The 16,501-nt window shown below is 40.3% G+C and overlaps 1 protein-coding gene across 1 annotated transcript in view; it reads right to left on the bottom strand.

Annotated features, from left to right (window-relative positions):
* LOC101401286 (uncharacterized) overlaps positions 1–8,597 on the bottom strand; it is a 32,991-nt gene extending 24,394 nt beyond the window's left edge. Inside the window, 1 exon segment of the mRNA XM_087425279.1 lies at positions 8,323–8,597. The gene's annotated coding sequence lies outside the window, so the exon portion shown is untranslated.
* Positions 8,598–16,501: the final 7,904 nt, after the last annotated feature.

The following is a 16,501-nucleotide window of genomic DNA, read 5'->3' as shown; positions in this document are numbered from 1 at the left end:
GCAATCAGGCAAGAAAAAGAAATAAAAGGGATCCAAACTGGAAAGGAAGAAGTGAAACTCTCACTATTTGCAAATGACATGATTTTATATATAGAAAACCCTAAAGAATCCACCAGAAAACTTTTAGAAGTAATAAACGAATATGATAAAGTTGCAGGATACAAAATCAACATACAAAAATCAGTTGCATTTCTATACACTAACAATGAAGTAGCAGAAAGAGAAATTAAGAATACAATCCCATTTACAATTGCAACAAAAAGAATACAAACCTAGGAACAGACTTAACCAAAGAGGTGAAAGATCTGTACACCGAAAACTATAAAACATTGCTGAAAGAAATTGAAGACGACACAAAGAAATGGAAAGATATTCCGTGCTCTTGGATTGGAAGAATTAACATAGTTAAGATGTCCATACTTCCTAAAGCAATCTATGGATTCAATGCAATCCCTATCAAAGTTCCAACAACATTTTTCACAGAAATAGAACAAAGAATCCTAAAATTTATATGGAACAACAAAAGACCCCGAATAGCTAAAGGAATCCTGAGAAAAAAGAACAAAGCTGGAGGTGTCACACTCCCTGATTTCAAAATATACTACAAAGCTTTAGTAACCAAAACAGCATGGTACTGCCACAAAAACAGACACACAGATCAATGGAATAGAATTGAAAGCCCAGAAATAAACCCACACATCTATGGACTGCTAATTTTCGACAAAGGAGCCAAGAACATACAATGGAGAAAAGAAAGTCTCTTCAACAAATGGTGCTGGGAAAACTGGACAGCCACATGCAAAAAAAATGAAAGTAGACCCTTACCTTACACCATACACAAAAATTAACTCAAAATGGATTAAAGACTTGAATGTAAGACCTGAAGCTATGAAACTTCTAGAAGAAAACATAGGCAATACGCTCTTCGACACTGGTCTTAGCAACATATTTTCAAGTACTATGTCTGACCGGGCAAGAGAAACAACAGAAAAAATAAATGGGACTACATCAAACTAAAAAGCTTCTGCACAGCACAGGAAAACATCAACAAAACGAAAAGACAACCCAACAATTGGGAGAAGATACTTTCAAACCAAACATCTGATAAAAGGTTAATCTCCAAAATATATACAGAACTCATGCATCTCAACAACAAGAAAACTAACAACCCAATTAAAAAATGGGCAAAAGACCTGAACAGACATTTCTCCAAAGAAGATATACAGATGGCCAACGGGCACATGAAAAGATGTTAAACATCATTAACTATCAGGGAAACGCAAATCAAAACTACAATGAGATAACACCTCACGCCTGTCAGAATGGCTATAATTAACAAGACAGGAAACAACATGTGCTGGAGAGGATGTGGACAGAAGGGAACTCTCATACACTGCTGGTGGGAGTGCAAACTGGTGCAGCCACTATGGAAAACACTATGGAGATTCCTCAAAAAATTAAGGATAGAACTACCATATGATCCAGCTATTCCACTGCTGGGTATTTATCCAAAGAACATGAAAACACCAATGCATAAAGATACATGCACCTCTGTGTTCATTGCAGCGTTATTCACAATAGCCAAGACTTGGAATCAACCTAAGTGCCCATCAAGGGACAAATGGATAAAGAAGATGTGGTATATATACACAATGGAATACTACTCAGCCATAAGAAACGATGAAATCCAGCCATTTGTGACAACATGGATGGACATTGAGGGTATTATGCAAAGTGAAATAAGTCAGAGAGAGAAGGCAAATACCGTATGATCTCACTCATTAAGTAGCAGATAATAACAACAACAAACAAACACATAGAGACAGAGATTGGATTGGTGGTTCCCAGAGGGAAAGGGGGGAGGGAGGAGGGTGAAAGGGATAATTCAGCACATGGGTGTGATGATGGGTTGTAATTACTATTTGGGTGGTGAACGTGATGTAATCTATGCAGAAATAGAAGTATAATGATGTAAACCTGAAATTTATACAATGTTTTAAACCAATGTTTCTGCAATAAACAAAAGACTTAAAAAAATAAAAAAATAAATAGTGTTGGGAAAAGTGGACAGCCACGTGCAAAAGAATGAAATTAGACCATTATCTTACACCACACACAAAAATTAACTGAAAATGGATTAAGGATTTGAATGTAACACCTAAAATCATAAAACTCATGGAAGAAAACATAGGCACTACTCTTTGATATCGGTCTTAGCTGTATCTTTTTGAATACCATGTCTACTCAGTCGAGGGAAACAAAAGAAAAAATAAACAAATGGGTCTACATCAGACTAAAAAGCTTCTGCAAGGCAAACGAAACCATCAACAAAATGAAAAGACAAACCACCAACTGGGAGAAAATATTTACAAATCCTATATCCAAAAACACGTTAATTTCCAAAATATACAAAGAACTCATACAACTCAACAACAGAAAACTGAACAACCCCACCAGAAAATGAGCCGAGGACATGAACACACATTTCTCCAAAGAAGAGATATCAATGGTCAACAGGCACATGAAAAGACATTCAACATCACTAATTATTAGGGAAATGCAAATTAAAATTACAAGGAGATATCACCTCACACCCCTGAGAATGACTACAATTAACAAGACAAGAAATAACAAGTGTTGGCGAGGATGTGGAGAAAACGGAACCCTCATACACTGCTGGTGAGACTGCAAACTGGCGCAGCTACCATGGAAAACAGTATGGAGATTTCTCAAAAAATTAAAAATAGAATATATTTGGTCATATATACCATATGGCCCAGCTAACTCACAACTAGTATTTATTCAAAGAACATGAAATCACTAATCCAAAAAGATATATGCATCCCTTTGTTCACTCCAACATTATCGACTATAGCCAAGACTTGGAAGCAACCCAAGTGCCCATCAACAGATGAATGGAGAAAGAAGATACGGTATATACACAAAATGGACTATTACTCAGCCATAAAAAACACAAAATTGTTGCATTTGCAACAACATGGATGGACCTTGAGGGTATTATTATGCTAAGCAAAATAAGTCAGACTCAGAAAGACAAATACCATATGATTTCAGTCATATGTGGAAAATAAACAAACACACTGATAAGATGAACAGATTGAGGGGAAGGTGTGGGGAGATGGCCAAAGGAGTAAAAGGGCAAACATGTATGGTGATGGATAAAAACAAGACTACTGGTCATGAATACGATGCAGTCTATAGAGAAGCTGAAACATAATGACGTACTCCCAAAATTTACACAATGTTATAAGCCAATAGGACCTTAATAAAATAATTTCTTTTAAAAATGGGCAGAGGATATGAACAGACATTTTCCAAAGAGGATATACAGAGGGCCAACAGGCACATGAAAAGATGTTCAACATCACTAATTATTAGGGAAATGCAAATCAAAACTATAATGAGATGTCACCTGACATCCATCAGAATGTCTACTTTTTTAATTTTTTTTTTTAACTGAGGAAGGTTCACCCTGAGCGGGTCGCCACCACACAGCATAACCACTGATGAGTGGTGTAGGTCCACGCCCGGGAACCAAACCGGGCCACCAAAGCAGAACGTGTCAAACTTAACCACTAGGACAGGGGGCCGGCCCCCAGAATATCTACTATTAAAAAGACAAGATACAACAAGTGTTGGAGAGGATGTGGAGAAAAAGGAACCTTCATACACTGCTGGTGGGAAGGCAGAAGCAGCCACCACAGAAAAGAGTATGGAGATTGCTCGAAGAACTAAAAACAGAAATATCATATGATCCAGCAATTCCACTTCTGAGTATTTCTTCAAAGAACAGGAAAACACTAATTTGAAAAGATATATGCACCCCTATGTTCTTGCAGCACCATACACAATAGCCAAGACTTGGAAACAACCTAAGTGCCCATCAAGGGATGAATGGATAAAGAAGTGGTGTATATATGTACACAATGGACTACTACTCAGTCATAGAAAAAGACAAAATCTTCCATTTGCGAATAGGTGGATGAACCTTGAGGGTAGTATGCTAAGTGAAATAAGTCAGATGGAGAAAGATAATTACTGTATGACCTCACTTATATGTGGAAGATAAACAAACACACATATATACAAATAACAGATCAGTGGTTACCAGAGGGGAAGGGCGAAAGGAGTAAAGGGGCATATGTGTATGGTGATGGATGGCAACTAGACTTTTGGTGATGAAAACGTTGCAGTCTACACGAAAGTCAAAATATAGTGATGTACACCTGAAACATATGTTATAAACCAATGTGACTTCTATTAAAAAAAACCTTTAATAAATCAAACACAGACCAACAAGCCAAAAGCTGATCTACAAAATGGCATTTGAATGATGACAACCACTGAAAGTCCCACAGTCATTATCTATGAACCAATATCACCCTCACAACCCCACAGTCCTTATTCTACAGCTCAGAAGACTAAAACCAGAAACATATATGGTCACAAAAACCGTGTGTCTAGACTCACAGTATAACTGTCCTTACTACCAGGGGTCTCAAACTGGGGGTCGCTGGGCTCAACAGGCCCAAGAATCTGTTTAGTCAGGTGGGGCCAGCATAGAATGCTTTACTTTTCTTTGTTTTTTGTAATTGAGATTTTAAAAATATACAATTAAATACACACATCTTAAGTATTTACTGGATGTGTTATAACAATCTCATATTCTCATGTAATCGCCAGCCTAAACAAGATCCACAACATAGTTATCTCCCTGCAAAGCCTTCTTGCTCCTTCCAGTCCATTCCTTCCCCCCGCTCCCAGATGAGCAATCAGTTACTAGACACGCTATTGTGTATACATATACTAGGCAGTTTACACAGTATTTCCAAAGTATGTCCTAATTGAGTTTTCCTCTATTGTTTAGTTGAACAATATGGGCAAAATATATTAAAATCTCCCCCTAGAATTGGGGACCTGTCTATTTCTTCTTCTACTTCTGTCAAGCAGAGCTTTACATATTTGAAACAATATTATTGAGTGGATATATATTTAAAGTTTTATATTTTCAGAGAAACAGAATCTTTTATCAAAATGACCTCTGTAGCTGTACTAATGCTTTTCGACACTGTCATCTGACATCAGGATCAGCTTGTTTTGGAGAGGTTTTTTGCATTGTGTCTGTTTTGGATGCCAAGGTTTGCCAGTACAGAGAGCAGCACAGAGCCTGGCTCAGTGAAGGCACCCGGTGACTGGTGATCAACAGACAACAGAGATCCTTCACACCACTTCCTGCCAAGGGGGAAGACATTCACAGAATCACAGTATCTGCACATCTGCAACAACTTTATCTTCAGAACACTCATCAATTGTCTCACTATGGCACAGCTAGCTCATTGGGACACCCAAGTGGCAAACAGAGAGTGTAACATGCATATTACCAAGACACATGGAGCCTTCAGTGCTTTCTGGCAACCTGCATTGTCAGGGGAGTTTTCTGGTCCTTTACCTGTGGAGTGACTCTAGCCCCTTAAATGTGTCAGTGTCTATAAAAAGTCAAACAGGACTGGTTATTCTGGACATTCAGTCAGGGAATCAAAGGCCTAATCTGGGCAGGAGAAGGAATCTCAAGGTGGACTACAAAACCATAATATGTTTATTAACATAAACATTTGCTAAGATTGATAATAACACAAGTGAATTACTGAATTGGATTAATTCCTTGAATGAATTTGCTACTCATAATATTAAAACACATCCATACTTTCTCTTATTTTCTCTCGATTCACATCACGTGAACAGATATTACTTATTTCTCCTGTCAGGTATACATTGAAGACTAGAATCCTCCCTCAGCATTTTCCCAACCACATAAAACATCTCTACTGTCAAATCTGGGCGTAACCCTTGATGCTCTCCCCTCTCTCACCCTAGAAATGTAATCAACCAAATACACAACGCTTTCCCCATCTCCTACTAGTGTCCCTTCCCACACCACTAACTCCAATGCCTTGTCTTTTTACGACTGAAATATTTATCACCTCTCTTACATTCATCTACTCTCATATAAAAAGAGAAAATAATACCATTCTCTAATTTAGCTCCAGAACCCTAATCAATTTTTAACAATACATTTATTTTCTTGGAGAGATATTTGCCTCCTCCGCTAGCTTACAAGTTTCCTAAGAACAGCCAGGGGTTGAAATTTTTCACTAAGCACTAACCATTCAAACATTCATTAAGTGGGGGTATATCCTCTAATAAAGGAATAGATGAAAGAAATGCCTGGATTCTTTCACTTTTACCTTCTACACAACTTTCATATCATTTCATTTTTCCATAATAATCATCCACATCTAGGTTCCATGACCAAGTTTTAAAACTTATTTATCATAAGATTCTATCTTGACTCCACGCCTTCATTCTCATCTTTCCTGCAGTCCATTCCCAAAGCAGGAGTTAGTGGGTTCTATTTAAGTTGCTATGGATTCAACTCACTCTGGAAGCCCCATGGTGGCAGTCCTCTGTCCACTTGGATGGCCACTGTTTCTCTGTCCCTGGTACAGATCCTAGCTCATTAAAGGAATTCAACGACCACTCGTGGATTGAACTGCCATTACCCACAAGAATGTTACAGTACAGTATGCACAAATAAAAGGAACACAAAAATAGAATTACAACCTAAGAATCAAGTAAGACTCATATAAAGTGTCTGCGCAGAATATAATATAAACCAAAACACTGCACTTTTGAAAAAATATCTGAATATTTTTACTCAAGATGAAACGGGACAAGATATTCTCTTTGAAAACAAGTGCCTTGAAGTTGAAACTAAAATTTTTTCCTTATGTTTCTCCATATTTTTAGACACGTTTTTAAAAAATTCATTCAGAAACTACCAAACGGCACAAAAGACCTGTAGAAGGAAATTTATAATCTCCAGCAAAAGTAAATGTACATTTGCCCTTTGACCTAGAAAACCAACCTGAGCAGGTTACCCTGAAAACACACCCCCACAAATGTGAGACAACACATACAGAAGTTTATTCACTGCCCGTGATTAACAGATGCTAAGATAATTGTTAGAGATGTTGGTGGGGAACAAGATATTCCGAGAATCAAAATATCACCCCACATAGGACATTTTTATTCACAGGGAAAAGTCCACCTTTAAAAACAGAGCACTCTGCTGATCACTACCTTACGCCAGTAATCAAAGTGAGCATCACTAACTGAGGGATGGCATACATTTCTGTCTTCCCTGTGTAATGCAATTTGATGGACACATCACCTACAAAATATTTTTAAATGATCTTTTGAAGTCTCTACACCAGGAGTTGGCACACTTTGGTCACAGGCCTGTTTGTGTAAATAAAGCTTTGCTGCAACACAGCTATGCCCATTTGTTTACTTACGTTTATGGCTGCTTGCCCACTACAAAGGCAGAGCTGAGTAATTCTGACACCTTATAGCCTGCAAAGTTTATCTAGTACTTACTATCCGGACCTTTTCAGACAAAAAGTTTGCCAACCTCTGCTCTGGACTCAATTACCAGTTGACAGGAAATACAAGACATGGAGAAAATATTTAAACACACCATGAAAATAAAATCAGAAATATCAAAATGTGTGACTTTCTGTAAGAATGTGTATGCTTCTTTAAAGAGTCAATGCAATGGACAAACAATAGCAACTGATCTAGGTTAAAGATTAAAAGACATAAACAACGGCCAAATATAAACCTTAATTGAGTCCTAGGTGCAAAAACATATTTTAGAACAACGTGGAGAATTTTAGTTTTTACATAGAGCGGATATTTGATGACATTATTCTTTTCAACTTTCTTGGGTAAAATAATACTATTGTGGTTTTAACAAGATAATATCCTTATCTTTGGGAGATGAATTACCAAGTATTTAAAGGTCAAGTATCATGTCTGCAATTTATTTTCAACTTACTTTCAAATAGTTACCATAAAACGTATTTATCTATGGAGACAGCAAACACGCAAAATGCTAAAAATGGGTGAATCTACTACAATGAACACTCATTGTACACGATGTTCACATTTTCTGTAGATTTAAGATTTTACAAAGTAAAAACGTGGGGAAAGAACACATTTAGTCCAAATATCCTGTTAACGGCAAACGCACTTATTCTAGTACTGGTGTCGTAAAGTCCCCATCTTTTTCTCCTGGAGGCCCCTGTTTAAAAGCTCTGCGGGGATGTGCGGGCCTAGAAGCTCAGACGACGGGACAGCTGAGTATCTTTCTTTCCTTTAGATGCAAGACTTGTGGTCAACATATGCTTATAATTATATGCACAAATATGCTCACCCTCGACACCTAAGAAACTATCCTACCTTTCTACCTTCATGTAACGTTCAAAAATAACGCGCAAGGACAAGGCCAAATTCTCAGACGACACATTCGTTCGCACAGGAAAAGCAGAAGAGGCCCCTGAGCCAACTTTCCCCCGGACTCACGGGAACACGACGGGGTCGCCAGGGCCGTGAGAACCGGAGCGCGCGGGGCCTGAGCAACGGGACTCGAGCAGCGGAAATTCTTCTCCTTCTGGAGAAAAGTCCCGAGGTTACTTCGGAGGCTTCTGAACAGGGGAGCCCAGGGGATGAAACCCCCGCACACGCGCCCTTCCCGCCCCGGCTCCGCGCGGGGACAGCGGCCGGGCGGACGCGAGCGGAGGGGCCCGGCCTCTCTAAGGAGGCCCCTCGGGGTCCCGGCCACACCTGTCCTTTACCGCCCTCCTGCCCCCCAGGGCGCTCCCTGCACGCGGGCCTCACAAGGGACGGGGACACCGCAGGAGGACCGATGAGACCGCTCCAGGATGCGGGGGGTAAACGAACAAAAAGACCGCGCGAACCGATGACGCCACTTCCGCTTCCTGCCTGCGGAGGTAAGGGGCGGGGCTCCAGGGCTCGGGCTGCCGATCACGTCCGACAGTGTCAGGCAGAGAAATTGCAGTTCTCCCCGCGTGGGTGCGGATGACCCTGGGCTCGGCTCCGCGCGGGGGCGGGGGACAAAAACACGCCGAGCCGATCAGGTTGAGGACGGAAGCAGGCCTGTGGGCGGGGCTACGGGTAGAGGACGGGGATCATACCCAGAGGCGAGGTTGGGGCGGGATGAGGCCCCGCGGGGAGTTTAGATGTCGGAAGAGAGAGGATGGGGCTGGAGACTCACGCCGCCGGGTGCTCGTCAACGCTTCTTTGCCTGCCTGTCTGTCCTCACCTTCCTAGAGCCCTTACCATGATTCTCCCCTAATAATATGCCTGCCAGTCCATGAGATGGTCTATCTCCTCCATTCAATCAATCTCATATTTAAGGTTTATTTCCCCTCCTTTCGTTTTATTTACCTTGGGGACCAAGCTAAACTCTAATCATTGATTCCTTTGCGTTTTCAGTGTAATGACATTTTTCTGTAGCTTTTATTTTTTCTACTTGAAATATGTATTTCTGATTTTTATATTTCCAGTTTTACCATATGGTCCAGGGCCTCCCGTACCAAATTGTGTAATAGCACTGATGCCAGGCTTCTTAACTCAGGAATGGTTCTACAGTTTCTCGGGTGATCATGCTTGCTTTGCGTTTCAGTGGGTGGCCTTTGTGGAGTAGATAAAAGTTCTTTTTAAATCCTAATTTACTAAAACATTTTATCAAGAATTGTTCATGTGTATTATTAAATGTGTTTTAGACATCTGTTGAATTGATAACTATTTTGCTATATTAATGTTTCTTCTGTTGCTGTACAAAATATTTAATTTTTATGAAGCCAAGAAATTGTTTTTTGAAAAACGATTTCTGGCTTTCCTACCTTGCCTTAAAAATTCTCTACACACTCTAGATTACGTTCAAATTTCCTAGTTTTGTTCCAAAATTTATTATTTTTGATGACATTTTAATCTTTAATCCTCAAAGAATGTATTTTGGCATGTGGTGTTGGGTAGTGGATCCAATTTTTTTTTCCTCCAGAAAGATGGCCGCTTGGTATAGTATCATTTATTGATAAACTATCCTTGACCTACTGATTTCAAATTCCACCTTTATTAAACAACAAATTCCTGTATATACCTGTATCAATTTCTAGACTCTCCCAGGCCAGTAATATTTACTTATGCCTGTATCATACTCTTTTAATTACAATAGTTTTATATTAAGTTTTAACATTTAGAATTAAAAATGTAACGGTTGCTAAAGTTTGTTGCATCTTACTAGTCTAGGTGCTTCAGAGACATTAAATTTTTTATGCTAATGATGTAGTTACTCATGATTTTCTCTTTTCTTTGTTTTCTGCAACAGCTATAGTGAGATGTAATTCGCATGCCATACAATTGACCCATTTAAAACTATACCATTCTGTTTTTTTAGTATGTTCACAGTAGTGCAACTATCACAATTTTAGAACATCTACATCACTACGAAATTACCATTTGGCTGTCATACCCCTATTTTCCTACTCCCTTCACGTCTAAGCTGCCAAGAACCTTCTTTCTATCTCTATAGATTTGCGTTTTCTAGACATTTCGTGTAAATTAAATCATACAATACTTTCTTTCTAATTGGTATGTGGTGATATATCATCATTGTTTTATTTGATCCTCTGTAATTTTTTTTTTTCATGAGGAAGATCAGCCCTGAGCTAACATCCGATGCCAATCCTCCTCTTTCTGCTGAGGAAGATTGGCCCTAGGCTAACATCCATGCCCATCTTCGTCTACTTTATATGGGATGCCGCCACAGCATGGCTTGACAAGCGGTGCATCAGTGGGGGCCCAGGATCTGAACCTGCGAATCCTCAGGCCACCAAAGCAGAGCGTGCGCTCTTAACTGCTGTGCCACCGGGCTGGCCCCCTCTGTAATTTGTGTGTGTGTGTGTGAGGAGATCAGCCCTGTGCTAACATCTGCCAATCCTCCTCTTTTTTTGCTGAGGAAGACTGGCCCTGGGCTAACATCCGTACCCATCTTCCTCCACTTTATATGGGACGCCGCCACAGCATGGCCTGCCAAGCAGTGCATCGGTGCGCGCCCGGGATCCGAACCGGCGAACCCCGGGCGCCGCAGCAGAGTGTGCGCACTTAACCACTTGCACCACTGGGCCAGCCCCTCCCTCTGTAATTTTTTAAAGCAAAGTTGTATAGTTTTCAGTATACAAGTCGTTTACCTCCTTGGTTAAATATATCCTTAGGTATTTTATTCTTTTTGATGCAATTGTAAGTGGAGTTTTTCAAATTTACTTTTCAGATTGTTCATTGTAGTGTATAGAAACACTGATTTTTCTGTGTTGATATTGTACCCTGTGAACTTGCTGAATTTGACTAGAGTAGTTTGTGTAGGTGTGTGTATTAACCATACATCTTGCTTTTCTTTGGCTGCACAGTATTTCATTGTACAAGTGCTCCCTCATTTATCTAAGTAGTTCCCTAGTGACTGATAGGTAGGTTGTTCTTGATATTTTTATAGAACCAACAATGCTGCAGTGAATAACCTTGTACATAGAACATTTTGCATGAATATGAGTGTACCTGAATGATAAATTCTTCTCATTAAAATTGTTGAGTCAATTAAAAAATCAGAAACAGCCGACATGAGGACATTGAGGTATAACAACAAAGCATGTTAATATAATTGTAAACGGTTTATCATTATTTCATTAACTGTAACAATTTTATTATAATTTCATAAGCCAAAGCGTTATTTCGCTGCCGTTCTCCCATCTTATGATGTATTTCCTTGAACACAGGCCTTCAACACAAAGGCTTTGTGCAAATGTTTTTTGGGGGGAAGGGGGGCAAATTTGATCCCAGGGAGCAGGAGTACCAATAAAGGGAGTGAAACAGAGAAGGAAGCAAAGTCAATGAAGGAATCATTATCATTTTGATCTCTCTATGGGTAACTGGTGCTCAATGCCACCAAACCCTTCTGAGGTGCTTTATGAAATGTGTCTCAGAATTTTCCAGTAGGTAGATGAAAAGACAACAGATTATATCTTCTATTTGCCTAGGGTGATCCTAGAGGGATTAACATCACCATATTTCTGAGTTGCACGTTTATGAATACAGAGCAGATTCCCTCAGGTGTCCCATATTGTGGTATCAGAGAAGCTTCAGGGCAGGAAGCAGGAGGAATATGACATGGGCCTGACGCAGGTGCTGTCCAATTGCGGCTGTGCAAAGCTTTTCACAGCTTCCATTGAAATAATTAAAGAAGACATGGCTGGAACAAAAAGATGGGGCAAGAGGATTTTGAATTGGTGCCTCTCTTAGTCAGCTAGGGCTGCCATAACAAATACTAAAGGCTAGGTGACTTAACCCATAGACACTTATTTTCTCACCATCCTGGAGGCTGGAAGCCCAAGATCAAGGTACCAGCAAGGTTGGTTTCCTCTGAGGCCTCTCTCCTTGGCTAGCAGATGGCCGCCCTCTTGCTGCCTCTTCATCAGGTCATCTCTCTGTGCACAAAAACCTCAGGTATCTCTCTGTGTGACCTTATCTCCTCTTCTTATGAAGACATCAGTCAGATTGGATTAGGGCCCACTCTAATGAGCCCATTTTAACTTAATTACCCCTTTAAAGGCCCTTTCTCCACATAAGCTTCATTCTGAGGTACTGGGGATTAGAGTTTCAACGTATGAATTTTGGGGGCAAACAACTCAGCCCATAACAGTGCCCAAGATGTGTGTAACATACCCTTCTGTAACTATTCCCTTTTATTAATCATGTGGGAAACATACTATCTCAACCATAGTTCTTGTTTCCTTTTCTATTCCATTATTTACAGTGCTGTTAGATCTGGGTTTTTGTTTTAAAGAGGTAAATTACCTAAATTTTACATGTCAGTAAATGTATATGAAAAACAAGACATTCTGAAATTAGAAGATGGATTAATAGAGGAAAGAAGGGGAAATCCACTGTATAAGTTTCTGACAGTTACAAATGTTCAGTTGGTGTAGATGATGTTCAGTATCAGGCAAAGACTGGTAGAGCAAATTGGAAACATCTGCACCCCCATGTTCATTTCTAATTCTAGTACTATAATCGGTGTGATTGATCTTTGCCTTTAAATATCTACTACCCGATATCTAATAGGCACTGGTATGAAGTTTGAAACAGAATAAATGCCCAAGTTTCATAGAGCTTATATTCTATAGGGAGAAAGATAATAAACTAATGTGTAAATAAGTAGCAAAAATAAAGACTGTGGTAAGTGCTAATAAAAAAGTAAAGACTAATTAGGAAACCTATTTTAACATACTGTTATTGTTACTTAACCATCTAGGACAATTCCACGTGTGGATCTGTTGATGCTGTCGATGGTGTAACTCTCTCTGATGTAACATGTTTGGAAGGAAGGAAAGAGGGAATGAAGGAAAATCATTGAGTTTGTTCTTGTAAAAGTTTAGTTTGATGTGCCTGTGAAACACCCCACTAATAATATCCACTTGACAGTGGCATGTGTTGGTCTGGTGTTCTGTCCTAATGGCAGTAGCAGGAGAGAGAATTGAGTTTACAGAGAAGGAGGTCAGAAAGACAAGATTATGCTTGGCTGAGCCTTACTCATGATCCTTCAATTCTCAGTTTAGCTCTCACTTCCTAAGGAAAGTCCTTTCCAACTCCCGACCCTCGTGCATCGCAAATAAGCTCTCATGGGACACTGTACATGTTGTCGCAGGTCACTATCCAAATGGCAGGTTGTCTTGACATAAGTACAGCCATGTTTGGCCATTCCATTGACCTATAGCCACCAGCACACAAAGAAATACAAAACTGCTTTCTGTGTGGTGGGAACTGGCCTTTCTCCCATGGAGAGAGTTGCAAGTTGTAACATTTCAAGGCTCTTTGGGCATCATAGCACGGGACGGACTGGCCATCTGTGCTGCACTAGGACAATAACCAGAGAGAACAATGCACGTACACAACTACTGGGCTGGGACATTAGCCAGGGGGCTCGGTGCACATACGCCACTGATAACCATTTGTGCGTGGAAACACTAAATGCTTGCTCTGCAAACACTAAATGCTTGCTCTGCAAACTCTAATTGCTTACTCTGAAAATTACTGATGGTATAAAAACTGCTGGAAACTGAGCCCTAGTGAGAGTCCCACCTGTGGAAAGGTCGCCTTGCCCAGGACGTGTGATCCCTGCCCAGCCGTGTCAATTGACAGGACTCTCCTGGCAGTGGGGCGTGGATGTTGTGAGTAATTGATGTGATGTGAAGTAATTGATGTGATGTGAAGTAATTGATCTGATGTGTTCTCTTTTCGGTCAACCTGGTGTTTCTCTTTCCGGTTGATTTGTGTTATTTCTCTTCAGTCGATGTGGATGTTTTCCCTTTCCAGTCGAGCTGATGTTTTTCCCTCTTAATATTTGACCTATTTGAATCTGTTTGCAGACTATCGCCTTTACTATGCTCTATATAATAAAATATACCTTCAGTTCATTTGTTTGGAGTGGAAAGTTTCTTTTACGTCTCTGATCGAATCCCCGAACCTCTCGTAACACAGGTGTGGACTGTAGTGAATTCTGTGCTGTGTGGCCCACTTCTCCCTTCAGAATTAAAGGTTTATTCTTCCAAGTGCAGGGAGTGCAGCCATCTGACAGCACTCAGTCTTCAGCCCTTGTTGAGAATTGCTCTAAGCTAAAGGAACCTCTGCCACTCAGGGTCACACCACTCAGATCTCTTGCTGTGGGAGCATAACTGACTGACAGCCATCCATATCCACCACTGTGTTTGCACTGAGGTTGCTCCTGGGCTGCTCCCAGCCACTGACTAAGCAAGGCAGGGTACAAGTATATGCCGATAGCCATGGTCACACAATCATAGTGGTGACCAGAGTCAGTTACACCTGCCAGGACAGTGACTCCTCTTCTTGGCATGAGGGACCTGAAGTGCCGGGCAGCAGAAGTTCAATGGGATTTTGCCATGTCTCTGGATTTGTTATCCCTTGAGGCGTGAAGACCTCTAAACATGCAGAGTCCAGAGGTGTGGAGACCTGAAGCACAAACTCCCCAGGTGACTCACTGGGAGTGCTGTTAAGTGAGGCCACTTCTACTTCCAACTTCTGATTTCTGGACCCATGGATTCTATAAAATGGAGATACACCACATGATAATTGTCATTGATTTGGTGTATATACTGCATCCTGTGAATTATGTAGCCAGAATATCCTATGTATTCAAATGCCTGCAATAAATATGATCATTCTCTTTCAAGTTAAATCATCTTCCCATACCTTCCATTAATTTATTTTAGAACTAACCATACTCCATACTCTTTTTAGGTGAAGTTTTACCTCTGTCCTCCCTTTCCCTTACAAATATTTTATAGGTGATTTATATCTGCCACCTACGTTGCTTCAATACTCACTCTTCCACTCACTCTACATGGATTATTTCTGCCCCTGCTCCTCTATTTAGAGGTAATAAATGGAGCCCTCCCTAATTTTGACAAAAGCTTCCACGTCACCAGCAAATGTCAAGGGATATTTTTCAGTCCTCATTTGGTTAGCCCTTTCAACAGAACCAAAGCTAGTAAGTACTCTGGTTTTCTTCAGAAAGGACCTCTTTGCCTCTATGACATTGTGGACACTAAGTGATCCTTGAAATCTCCAAAAATTCTTTGGGAAAAGAACATCGCAGAAAGTTGGTTCCTGTGTTCAGTTCCTGTAGAAATTAAACGTTCCTAGGGGACACCTTGTCATATTTAAGTCAAACCAAACAAAGGAGATTTTTTTCTTTGGAGAATATACCTTCCTTTTTCCCAGTTGCCTGCACAGACACAACATTGGCTGAAAATTTTCCATTCTCTTATCTTTGTACCCCAAGGGAGCCGAGTTGTTTGAAAAAAGGAAAGTCAATAGGACAATTTACTTAATGAGGAGCTTTGAGAATTCAACCCTTTAGATGATAAGAACTTGTCCCTGTTGCCCTTTTCCTATACTTCTCTGATTCCTGCCTAGGTCAAAACCCCAGTGGGCTCCCAGGGGCAGATCTCAGAGAGCAGAAAGCTTCAGTGAGGGTCATAGTATCCAGTGAGGGCTGGTGGAGTAAAACGGAAAAGAGCAGACATAGTGAGTACTGGGATTTACCTCTGCAGTAATGAGACTGGGACAGTCCCATATTTATTTAATCTATGATGGTGCAGTCTCTGTACTTTGGAGATACTTTAGTTTCTACTGAAACCAGTCTTTTCCAGCACTTGTTCAGTTTTCTTCTCTCTCTTCTGGAATCTAGAGCATCTCTCCAATAAGAGTTGGTTTCTGGAGAGTCTCTACCTCTTCTCTACTCTTTCCCCTAATTGTAGGCTCCTATTGGATTTCCTGTGTCCAATCATTTATTCACTAACTACTCACTGGAAATCTATCATGCACCAGGTATTGTCTACTTAATTCCTAATGTGATTGGTTTTTTCTATTATATTCCCCAACTATTTTGCAGCAGATTTGACTCACTGATAGCATTGACTATTTCTGTATTTCTTGTTGTTGTTTCACCTTAGTGTTCACAATATCATCTCCAAAAATGTAATTA

The sequence above is a fragment of the Ceratotherium simum genome, chromosome 39, assembly GCF_057802395.1.
Source record: "Ceratotherium simum simum isolate JZ-2026a chromosome 39, ASM5780239v1, whole genome shotgun sequence".
NCBI lineage: Eukaryota > Metazoa > Chordata > Mammalia > Perissodactyla > Rhinocerotidae > Ceratotherium > Ceratotherium simum.
Note: the sequence above shows the minus strand (reverse complement) of the source record. Positions and strands in the feature narration are given on the sequence as shown.